A 12,032-nucleotide genomic window follows, 5' to 3' on the forward strand; every position below is an offset into this window, starting at 1 on the left:
AAAGATGCTGATATATTTGTTGTATATGTACAAATAACAATGGTTTAAAATATCTAATACCAGATATTGAGGTACAATTTTTCTCCTTACCCATTTATCATCATGACTGAAATTACATGGAAAACTTTTAGTGATTTTAAGTAACTGGACCCAACATGGCCACCATTTTTCTTTGAGGCCCATCAGCTGAGTAGGATGGAACTATCTGTGAGAAAGGAGACCGGACTACTTGATTAGATCATTTATCATAGAAAGAACAGCAGATGCACTATTTCTTACTCAGTTCCTTCATATCCAAGTTTTGGATATGTCCTTGTCAAAAGCCTCCAAGTTCCAAATGTTTCATGTTGACTTTGATATTAGCAAGTTTTGAGAAGATTTATAACTCAGGTTGAGGTGACAAAACTTCTGGAAATGAACCTTCCAGCCTAGCGAGCAAACCTACATCCATCCATAACTTTGATATGTTTTGAGACTTCTACATCCATGGTTCCCGCTGTAGCAAAGCCTTTGCAGTTAGTGATACACTTAATCCATCACACCTCTGTGAGTCAGAACTCTGAGGGTCAGGATATATACTTAACAAAGATGCTTGGTCTAAAGACCAAGCACGGGTGGCACGGTGGCACAGTGGTTAGCACTGCTGCCTCTACACTTAATCCATCACACCTCTGTGAGTCAGAACTCTGAGGGTCAGGATATATACTTAACAAAGATGCTTGGTCTAAAGAAATCTGAAAGATTATAAGAATCTTGGGGCTAAATCTTAGCAGAAATTGGCTGCGTCATTTTTGGCAAGATTCATGGAGGGCTTCTCTCTATAACCCCTAACAGATTTTCTACGCTATCTTCTCAAACTCGTCTCATCGTCTATGCACCCAGCTCAATGCCACCCCACCTGTTGTACTCTCCAATTCACTGCAGTCAGAAATACTCACTAAAACCAGGACCTCCTGGGCTTCCTGTTATAGCAGAATCTTTAACACTCCATTGTGCACCTGGTCAAGCGCTGGCAGTTTGCACCTGCCTTGAAAGGTTTCATTTTATTTGCTGCGAACATGTTAGAGGTAGCATAAGTAACATCTCATTTTATCATCAAGGACCTGGAGGTCCTGCTGGATGTGGAGTCATTATCCATGGGGCAGTCTCTGAGAGACTGATGACTGATGGTAATTGAGAAGAGCAAGGGCAAACAGGAGTCACTAGGTTACTACTTTGACTTTTGGCGGCACAATGGCTCAGTAGTTAGCACTATTGCCTCACAGCACCAGGGACCCGGATTCAATTCCAGAATGAGGAAACTATTTGTGTGGATTCTCCCTGTGCCTACGTGGGTTTCCACTGGGTGCTCCAGTTTCCTCCACCAGTCCAAAGATGTGCTGGTTAGGTGGAGTGGCCATGCTAAATTGCCCATAGTGTCCAGGAATATGTAAATTAGGTAGATTAGCCAGAGTAAATACAGGTTACAGGGATAGGTGGCTCAGGGTGGGATGCTGTTTGAAGAGTCACTGCAGAACTGATGGGACGAATGGTTATATTTTCATTTTCGTGATTCTATGTCAGGAAGTGTTGCTGTCTTGCTTTCATGCAGCAGTTAGGAAACTATGCATTAGTTGAGCAAGATGATGTCATAATGAAGATGCCAATGCATTCAAACAGCCTCTTGCCACTCAGAAATAAGAACTTCATATCACTATTCAACTGGTATTCAATAAGTTCACCATGCCACTTCCTAATTTCTATATCAGCAAAACTGAACAACTCCATGCTAGCACACTGACAATAGCTTTATAGATCATTAGTTTCAATCGCAGAGAGAATGTCAAAATATTATGAGGGACAGCAATGGAAGCCATGTTGGAACAGCTACATTCTTCATACTGGGAAACTGTCCAAGGGGTGAACTATGATGCAGATCAGTCAATCAGCATTGTTAAAGCTCCAAACTGGATAATACACATGAAGGCTGTCAGTTCAATAGAGGTTGCCTCCTTGCAGCAGATCAGAAGAGGCCATTAAAGTTGTAAGCGCAATGCCTCATGACAGGACGACACGCACAAAAAGCTACACCTACAGCCCAAATGATTCAGCTTGAGGACCTGTTCCCCTCTGCTCAAGGGGAACATATAGCTTTGGCCCTTCCTAGCAATACCAGAGGTGTACCTAAACATAATGGATTGCAACTATTTAACATGGTGGCTCACCTCCATCTTCTCAAGGGCATCTAGAATTGGGTAAACATTGGCATTGAGGAGAAAGTGAGGTCTGCAGATGCTGGAGATCAAAGTTGAAACTTTATTGCTGGAACAGCACAGCAGGTCAGGCAGCATCCAGGGAACAGGAGATTCGACGTTTCGGGCACAGGCCCTTCTTCAGGAATGAGCAGAGAGTGTTCAGCAGGAGAAGATAAAAGGTAGGGAGGAGGGACTTGGAGGAGGGGCGTTGGACGACCCAACCTCCACTCCTGGCACCTTCCCTTGCAACCGCAGGGGGTGCAACACTTGCGCCCACACCTCCTCCCTCACTTCTCTCCAAGGCCCCAAAGGAAACTTCCATATCCGCCACAGATTCACCTGCACCTCCACCCACATCATCTACTGCATCCGCTGCAGCCGGTGTGGCCTCCTCTATATTGGGGAGACAGGCCGCCTACTTGCGGAGCGATTCAGAGAGCACCTCTGGGCCACCCGGACGAACCAACCCAACCACCCTGTAGCACAGCATTTCAACTCCCCCTCCCACTCCACCGAGGATATGCAGGTCATTGGAGTCATCCACCGCCAAACCACAACAACGCGACGGTCGGAGGAGGAGCGTCTTATCTTCCGACTGGGAACCCTCCAACCACAGGGGATGAACTTGGACTTCACCAGTTTCTTCATCCCCCTCCCTCCACCTTGTCTCAGCCGAATCCCTCCAGCCCGGCACCGCCTTCCTGACCTGCAGTCTTCTTCTTGACCTCTCCGCCTCCATCCTACTCCGACCTATCACCCTCACCTTGACCTCTTTCCACCTATCACATTTCCAACGCCCCTCCTCCAAGTCCCTCCTCCCTACCTTTTATCTTCTCCTGCTGAACACTCTCTGCTCATTCCTGAAGAAGGGCCTGTGCCCGAAACGTCGAATCTCCTGTTCCCTGGATGCTGCCTGACCTGCTGTGCTGTTCCAGCAATAAAGTTTCAACTAAACATTGGCATTGTCAGTAATGCCCATATTCAAAGAAAGAGGAATTAAATCCATTAACAGGTTTTATTGTTTCCTCCCTATTTCATTATCTTCATGTAGGAAGATATCATCTGTAGTGATAAAGTCGTTCAAATGCAGTTTATAAAATATCATAAATAGTTGAACTCATGAGGAGGTTGCGTGTTAGCCATCACGTAATTATATGTCGAGAGTGTGGTGCTGGGAAAGCACAGCAAGTCAGGCAGCATCAGAGAAGTAGGAGAATCAACATTTTGGGCATTAGCCCTTTATCATGCCTGATGAATGGCTTATGCCTGAAACGACAATTCTCCCGCACATCGCATGCTGCCTGACCTGCTGAGCTTTTCCAGCACCACACTCTTGACTCAGATCTCCAGCATCTGCAGTCCTCACTTTCTCCACCATGTAATTATACCTGGAACACCAACTTCTAGATTGGCCAAAGAACTACACCAAAGACTAAAACACTTAGAAGAAGACTCACGCCACTCCATCCACTCCACCCAAGAATTCCTGATGACCAAAGACACCAAGATAGAAGAGGATGAAATAATGGTCTCCTTTGATGTAACAGTTCTTTCACATCCATCAACATCAACCTGGCCAAGGAAACACTGACTACACTATTAGAAAACCCAAAGATACATACACCAACCACAACCAACTTCATCAGCAAGGACAGTATCATTAAGCCAGTGGACCTATGCCTTACCACCCACTTCACCTTCAACAACAAAACTACAGACAAACCAATGAAAAACCCATGGGATCTCCGATATCAGGGCTCTTAGCAGAGACAGTAATGCAGAGACTCGATAAAACAGCTCTGCCAACCATTCAAACCCAACTTTGGGTGAACCAGGATACATGAACATCAACTTTGCTTTAGTTTTGTCATTAGTAAATGAAACAAATTAGAGGAAACCTTCAAGACCATCAATAATACCATTACTGGCATAAAATTCACTAAAGAGGAGGAAAACAACACAAGCTGCCATTCCTAGATGACGCAGTAGAGCGAACAGCCAACGGGGAGCTTCAAACCAGCGTATACAGGAAAGCAACACATATGGACCAAATATTGAAGTACAGAAGCAATCATCCCAACATCCATAAGGAAGTTGCATCAGAACAACATTTCAAAGAGCCATCACAAACTGCAGCACAGAGGAACTACGCAGAGCAGAGGAAAATCACCTATACCATGTAATCAAGAATAATGGGTACCCAATGAACACAGTCTAAGCAGACAAAACACGTCCAGAAACCCTAGCCACTCTACCCTACATCAAAGACATTTCGGAAATGACTACCAGATTACTCAGACCTCTTGGCATCATGGTAGCCCACTAACCCACCAACACCAATAAACTGCAGCTAATGAACTTGAAAAACCCTATACAGACAACAAGCAAACTAATGTCATTTACAAAATACTGTGCAAGGACTATAACAAACACTATATTGGACAAACTGGCAGAAAACTAGCCACCAGGATACACAAACATCAACGAGCCACAAAACGACATGAACCTCTCTCACTAGTATCCTTACATACAGATAAGGAAAGACACCACTTCGACTGGGACAATACATCCATCCTAGGTATAGCCAGACAGAGACGTGCACAAGAATTCTAGAAGCATGGCATTCCAACCGGAACTCTGTCAACAAACACACTGACTTGGATCCCATTTACCACTCTCTGAGAAAAAGAACAGGAAATAATATTACCATAGGAAATGATGCCACCAAAGGAAATGACACCACCAACCCATGGAAACCCAAACATATAAATAGAAAGCAGGAAATGCCAGCAGTGCTTTGTTCGGAGGCTCACTGAGGATGTTACCTAGTATGGTGATGAAACGTCTGAAAATGAACCTTCCAGTTCAGCGAACAAACCTGCATCCATGTAATTGGATGTCAATATTCCAAAACTAAAACTTTAGATGGCATGGGCTTAAGGTGAGACGGGAAAGATTTAAAAGGGACCCAAGGGGAAACTCTTTCACATAGAGAATGGTGCATATATCGAATGAGGAGGAAGTGGTAGATGTAGGTAGTTACAACACTTAAAAGACATTTGGACAGGTACATGCATAGGAAATATTTAGAGGGCTATAGGCTAAACCCAGGCAAATGGAACTAGTTCATTTGGTCGGCATGGATGAGTTGGACTAATGGATCTGTTTCTGTGATGTATGAGTCTACAACTCTATATTCTTCATGCTTGTATCCCAATCTGTTGTTTTCTCTATCATTTCTAATGAAAGTGTTTTTTTATGACGCTGTACCCAAATTGGAACAGAGTACACCTAGTAAAACTTGCATCTGTTAGGATTTCTAGATAGTTCCTGCTAAATATCTCACTTCTTTAAAGCTCTTTTCATTGTTACACCTTACAGTTTAGTTGTGAAAAGGACAAATTCATTATTTAAGGCCCATCTCCCTTCCAAATACTGTATGTACTTTGAGCTAAACAAATTCCTTTTGCATTTATTTCTTCAAATTTGTTTATAATGTTTCACATGTACCTGCGCTAAAATCTGTGTCTCTATTTAATTGAATAACAACTAAATTCTTCTTAAAATCTATTTTTAGATCTAGTCTCTCTGTATTTTATAACAGTCTGCAAATTTGGATAAATCATATTTCCCAGAACGTCAAAACAACTGATTTATTTACCTTCATTAAAAATTACTTTCACTTCTAACCTGTAAACTGTTAACCTATCAGCCAATAACTATCTATTAATCTACATACATACACCAAGAATGACTGAATGGTCGAAGGTTCTGCGTTCAAATCATTGTCTTCTCTGGAGATGTGGATTCAAATGCCACTTCCTACATTTAGGAAGAAAACCTTATTTTATTGCAACAAGTAGTTAGGCCATAGAATACTCAACCTAAAACTGTGGTGGTAGGGGGTGGCAGATTCAATTATGTTTTTCAAAAGAAAACTGGATTATTATCTGACAGAAAAATGTTAAGGTTATGGGGGGAAAGGAGGGCTAGTGTCATTAGGTGAGTGGGTCCTGCAGTGAGCCACTACAGACATGATAAACCAAATTACCCCCTTCAAAGCTATAATCATGCTTTGAGTCACAGCGACATTTTAGGGCCAAGAATTACAAACAGTCCACAAATGGCTAACGCTGGTTTAAACTGCTTTTTGAATACAAAAGTTCACTCTGTTTTTCTTCCCAAAGATGCTGCCAGACCTGTTGTGTGTTTCCAGGATCTTTTGGTTTTAGTTCAAGCTTTTCAGCTTCCAGAGTATTTTGCATTCTTAATTTTTTTTTTACCTACCCCTGACATGAAACAAACTCAGGAGAAAGTGAGGACTGCAGATGCTGGAGATCAGAGCTGAAAAATGTGTTGCTGGAAAAGCGCAGCAGGTCAGGCAGCATCCAAGGAGCAGGAGAATCGACCATTCGGGCATAAGCCCTTCTTCAGGAAGGCCCATCTCCCTTCCAAATAGTTGTTTGCCAACTTCTCCTGGAGCTAAAGGGGGCAGACTGCCAATATGCAATAGATTATGGTTGGACAATGTGCCTATCGTAGCTAAAACGTTCTAGTGTATGCAATGTGTGAGTGCATGAAGCTTGTAACAGTGCTAACTGTGGGAGGGTGAGATAAGGCATATGAATCTAAGGGCCAAAGACTAATTGATCATGTTTTCTTGTTGACGAGTGTTGGAGCTGCCCATGACAGAGCAGCATAAAATGGCCGACGAAAGCTCTGACAAGTTTTGTAGGACGAGCCTAACAGAAATGAGACAGTGTGGGAAATCCTTACCTAATGTAGTCTAAACACAAGAGAACAATAGCTGTCTGTTTTTAAGTAAGAGTAGATATGTGGCAGTAACTGTTAACTGAGATAAGAACATTTCATATTAATTAGTTATTTTTCTTAAGTTCCTTTATCAATTAGTTATAATACTACAAGTAGACTTTAGTTATGATTCTTCAAGGTAATCATAGATATAGATTCCAAAGTAATTATAGATTTAACAAATATATAAATAAAATCATAAAAGCATTAGCAGATCTAAAATCTAATTTCAGGCAAAACCGAAGGGGCCTCTCTTATCTCCTAACAAGGACAGCAGCTAAGAGAATTGGATTGCATATTGATTTACACTGTATTTCCTTTGATCGGAAAGCTCAGAAGCCTCGGTGTTTATGTTACAGCCTTGTACAAGATAGCAGACATAGTTGTCACAGTTGAAAGATAAGGGTTGCCAGTAACCATGAAAAGTTAAACATCTCGTACTAAAATGACCCAATCGGAACACAGAAAAAACCAAATTGCTAATGTAAAGTGATGTACCAAGAAGCCAATCATGGTTAGAAAATCCAGCGCTATTGATCAATAGTATAAAGGGGGAGGAAATGTATCAGGGATATGAGAAAATGTATAAATTAAGAAATTGCACTGTATTGAGCCTGAGCACAATGTGCTGTGTGGTATGTCTTGCATGTCTCTCCTTGCAAGCTATCTGTGATGCTCGAATAAACTAAATGTGCCAGAACTCTGCTGCCTCCTGAAAGCTATTCCCATCAGAATTTTGCTCCTACGGTGAGTAATTATGATCGACTGAATTTTGAATGAATGAAATGCAGTTGTTAGGTTATGTCACCTGAAAATTGAACTCAATGATTTTTGCAACATATCTCAGATTGTTAAAACTCTTGCTGCACTGCTTCATTGTTCTAGTCACATCACTTCTTACTTTCACTTTTGCCACAAACAATCCCTTTCCATTCCCACTGCAGCTTTCCAGAGGTAGGACCAACCCATGTAGAGAAGAGAAATAGGAAGACAATGAAGAGTCAACAATAGAGGATGGTAGCACCAATATTAGTATTCCAGAGGCACAGCTAAAGTTTTAGGGATATGCATTAACTTAAACTGGTGGAATGTCAATGTAATCAATTTCAGAAATATGGAATTCAAAGTTAGTCTCCATTCTAGTAACTTCTAGAATGTAGTAAAAACCCAACCAAATCACTAAGGTATTTTAGGGAAGTAAATCTGCAATCCTTACGCAGTCTGGCCTACAAGTGAGTTTAGACCTGCAGCAAAGTGGATGATTCATAATTGGCTTCTCAAGTGGCTGAGAAGATCCAACTGATGTAGTTATAATTTAAGATTTAACGACTACTAAGACGCAAATACTAATGATATTTATTTCCAAACCTTCAGGCCCATGGACCTGAGAAGCAAATCAGTGAATAAGAAATAAAGGTCGAACTACAGCCAACTTGCAGGGTTTCATTAGCTACATTTCTAAGGATGGGCCCGCATTCGTTCCTGAAGTCACATACATCAACCGGATGCCATAATTATTACACAGAGTCTTTAAATGTCTTTACAAGTTGAGTCAAAAGGCTGAGTGGCATACTTGTTTGTATGCTTGCATGGCCCCCTTAAATCAACTGTCTGCTTTCTACTTGTTAGCCAATCCTCTATCCATGCTAATTTACTAACTCCAACACTACGAGTTCTTATCTTAGTAAGAAGCCTAATTGAAGGTATCTTATCAAACACCTTCTGAAAAATCCAAAAATATTACATTCACTGCTTTCCCTTTATTTATCCTATTGCCTCCTCAGAGAATTCTAATTAAGGTGCCAAGCATAACTTCATGAGACAACACTGAATCTGCTTGATCATATTATGTATTTCTAAATGCTTTGCTATTACATTCATTATAGCACTATAGGATCTAGAGGTTAGTTTCTTGAAGTATATTTTGAGAATGTTATCACTAAAAATCAATCTTCATTTCCCTGATGTTACTTTGTAAAAGCTATTTCGAAGCAAAATATAGAATTATGGAAACACTCTTTCTATACTTTAGATATAATAAAGGGCAGTGTCTTGGATGATAAGAAGCCATACAACAAAGCTTCATTAAATATATACAAGGAACACATTTTTCCAATAACAAACTGGCCAATAGTCAACTCTTTTTTTTGAGTTTCTTTCCTTTTTAAATAAAAGGTATTACATGGACTTCTCCAGAATCTAAGGATTCCTGGAAAATTACTATCAGAACATCCACTATCTCTGGAGCTGCTTCCATTAATATTTTAGGATGAAACCCGTCAGGTCCAGGGACTAGTTTCCTGAGTACTTTTTCTCTCGTGATAATTAATGAATTTGTTTCAAGCTTTTTTGCCTTTTAAATATGTTATAATTTTGGAATGCTATTAGTGTATTCTATTGTGAAGACTAATGCAAAATATTTATTCAACTCCTCTGTCATTTTCTGGTTTCCCATTATTCTTTGCTCAGCCTCATCTTTAAGAGGCCTACGTAAAATTTAGCTTCTCTATTCCATTGTATATATTTAATGAAGCTTTGTTGTATGGCTTCTTGTCATCCAAGACACTGCCCTTTATTATATCCAAAGGATAGAAAGAGTGTTTCCATAATTCTATATATTGCTTCGAAATAGCTTTTATAAAGTAACATTAGCGAAATGAAGATTGATTTTTAGTGATCACATCCTCAAAATGTACTTAAAGAAACTAACCTCTAGATTCTATAGGCCAGAAATAGTTTACCTTAAATCCTAAAGATTAGCAGGTGGTCAGTCGACCAAAGTAAATTTACTACAATGTGCAGGAGGTCTATTTCTTATTTTTCAAAATGTCTGTTTCTGTTGGATCACATGAAATTTTAAAACATGGTGTGTGCACCATACAGATCATGAGAAAGTATTAAGTGCACCACAGCTAGACATCAGTAAAATGACCTCTCAGTTAAAATAAACTCTCCAGGAAGCCATGACAAAAAACACAAATTTAAACATCTTCAAACAAGAAGTGAAATATTGTAAAAATCTATATAGGTGGATTGTTGAGATGGAATCAAGTTGTGACCTAAGAAGATGTATGATCATATTATTTTTGAAAGTTCATGAATGCTTTACATTTTGTGCCACAAGACTAATTTCAAATTGACTTATTTTTCTAACTCCACAAATATCATCTTGAACACATACAAATTTGATGAGGGAGACTCTTCAGGTATTTATTCTTAGTTACTTGTGCTTTCCATGGAATGACATTAATCAGGAAACAATTTATTGATGACTTCTTATTTCTCATTTCAGCAAAGTACAATAAATCGCCCTTTGGCTTGAAAGAGAAACAAATTTACTCTGACAGAAAATGTCTGGCGGATTAAATCACCAGCTGTCAATTGTCAGCAAAAAAGCAGCCTGAAAGGCTTCTAAAACATGCTGCAATTTCTTCAGTTGAAGTACTGTAAGAGGATCTGCTAAATTTGCTTCTGTGTTAGCAAGCACAGAGCACTGAACAGCAGAGTGACAAAACCCATGGTGAAAGTGTGGCTTTCATCAATAAAATATAAATTTCTTATTAAAAGCTTACATCCTGGCAAAACCGAAAGGGTCTTTGACTAAAAAAAAGGGGTTGACATCTTACACAGGCTGCACCACTAAGAGTGACCAATAAATTCTGTTGTGAACAACAACAAAATATCTACATGAAAAGTCAGGCTCCAGAGTTAAGGCAACTATTTACTGAATCACCCACAGGCAGAACCTCAGTCTTTGTTCTGAAGCTGTGTTCTGACACGATTTACAAAAAGGTCTGTTGATCTCAGCTCCTGATTGGAGTCAGAGTCTGCACGTCAAGTGCTGTGGGATTAAATACTATGAGAAAACTGAGTTTGCAAGGTAGCTTAACTGTGACGTTTTGTTTCTTGTGAACAATATTTTGGTTAAAATACTGATTAAATGTAATGCTCCATACCTTGTAAGTGCTTTGTTGTGTCAAATGTTATGTCTGGGTGGTTGAAGTTGACTGTCTGCAAAAATCCATTGCTTGGCAAAATGGCTAGGATTTCAAAAATAAAACAGACACATTAGTAATATATAAAATAATTGTCAAATGCAACTTTTAAAATGTTTATGTTCAGAAAAAGCTATTCATCAAAGGAAATCTACCTAATGAAGTATTCTTTAAGATTTATAATTAGAATAAATATTTTCTTATATTACATGTTTATTCTTTGGTGTAAAAAGCCTTTTTAAAGCTAGGTAATAAAGGCATATTTTCCTCCAATTATTCGATTTCTATAAGAGTCTATCCCTAGCAAGTTTTGAGAAGATTTGTAGCTCAGGTTGAGGTTCTGGATGCAGTTTTGCACACTGAGCTGGAAGGTTCATTTTCAGATGTTTCATCACCATACTAGGTGACATCATCAGTGAGCTTCCGGTGAAGCACTGGTGGAATGGCCTGCTTTTTATTTGTGTGTTTAGGTTTCCTTGGGTTGGTTGTGCTATTTCTTGTGGTGATGTCATTTCCTGTTTTTTTTCTCAAGAGTGGTAGATGTGATCCAAGTCAATGTGTTTGTTGATAAGAGTCCCTGTTGGAGTGCCATGCTTCTAGGAATTCTCGTGTGTGTCTCTGTTTGGCTTGTCCTAGGAACAATGTGTTGTCCCAGATCATTTTCAGGTTGACAGACTGTAATTATAAGCCCTTTGGCCTCAGCAACTTATGATTATGTTAATTATTTCAGTGAGGGGACTAAGCTTATGTGTTTTCAAGTTTGCTGACAATACCAATTGAGCAGGGGAGATAAACTGTGAGGAGGATACAAAGAGGTTGCAAATGGACAACTGGTAAATGAGAAGATAAGAACAAAGCAGATGGCAGATGAAGTGGAGAAGTATGAAGCTATCTCCGTTGACAGGAAAAATAGAAAAGTAGCACAGACTTTAAATGGTGAAAATATGGAAATAAGACCATAAGACATAGGAGCAGAAATCAGGCCATTCAG

At 39.8% G+C, this 12,032-nt stretch overlaps 1 protein-coding gene across 6 annotated transcripts in view; it reads right to left on the reverse strand.

The window, feature by feature from the left end:
- Positions 1–12,032, reverse strand: part of srrm3 (serine/arginine repetitive matrix 3) — a 772,181-nt gene that overhangs the window by 520,324 nt on the left and 239,825 nt on the right. For all 6 annotated transcript variants that reach the window (XM_043718790.1, XM_043718791.1, XM_043718787.1 and 3 more), the window contains one exon: positions 11,003–11,086. The gene's annotated coding sequence lies outside the window, so the exon portion shown is untranslated. The remainder of the gene's footprint in view (positions 1–11,002; positions 11,087–12,032) is intronic.

Source organism: Chiloscyllium plagiosum, chromosome 28, assembly GCF_004010195.1.
Source record: "Chiloscyllium plagiosum isolate BGI_BamShark_2017 chromosome 28, ASM401019v2, whole genome shotgun sequence".
Lineage (NCBI taxonomy): Eukaryota > Metazoa > Chordata > Chondrichthyes > Orectolobiformes > Hemiscylliidae > Chiloscyllium > Chiloscyllium plagiosum.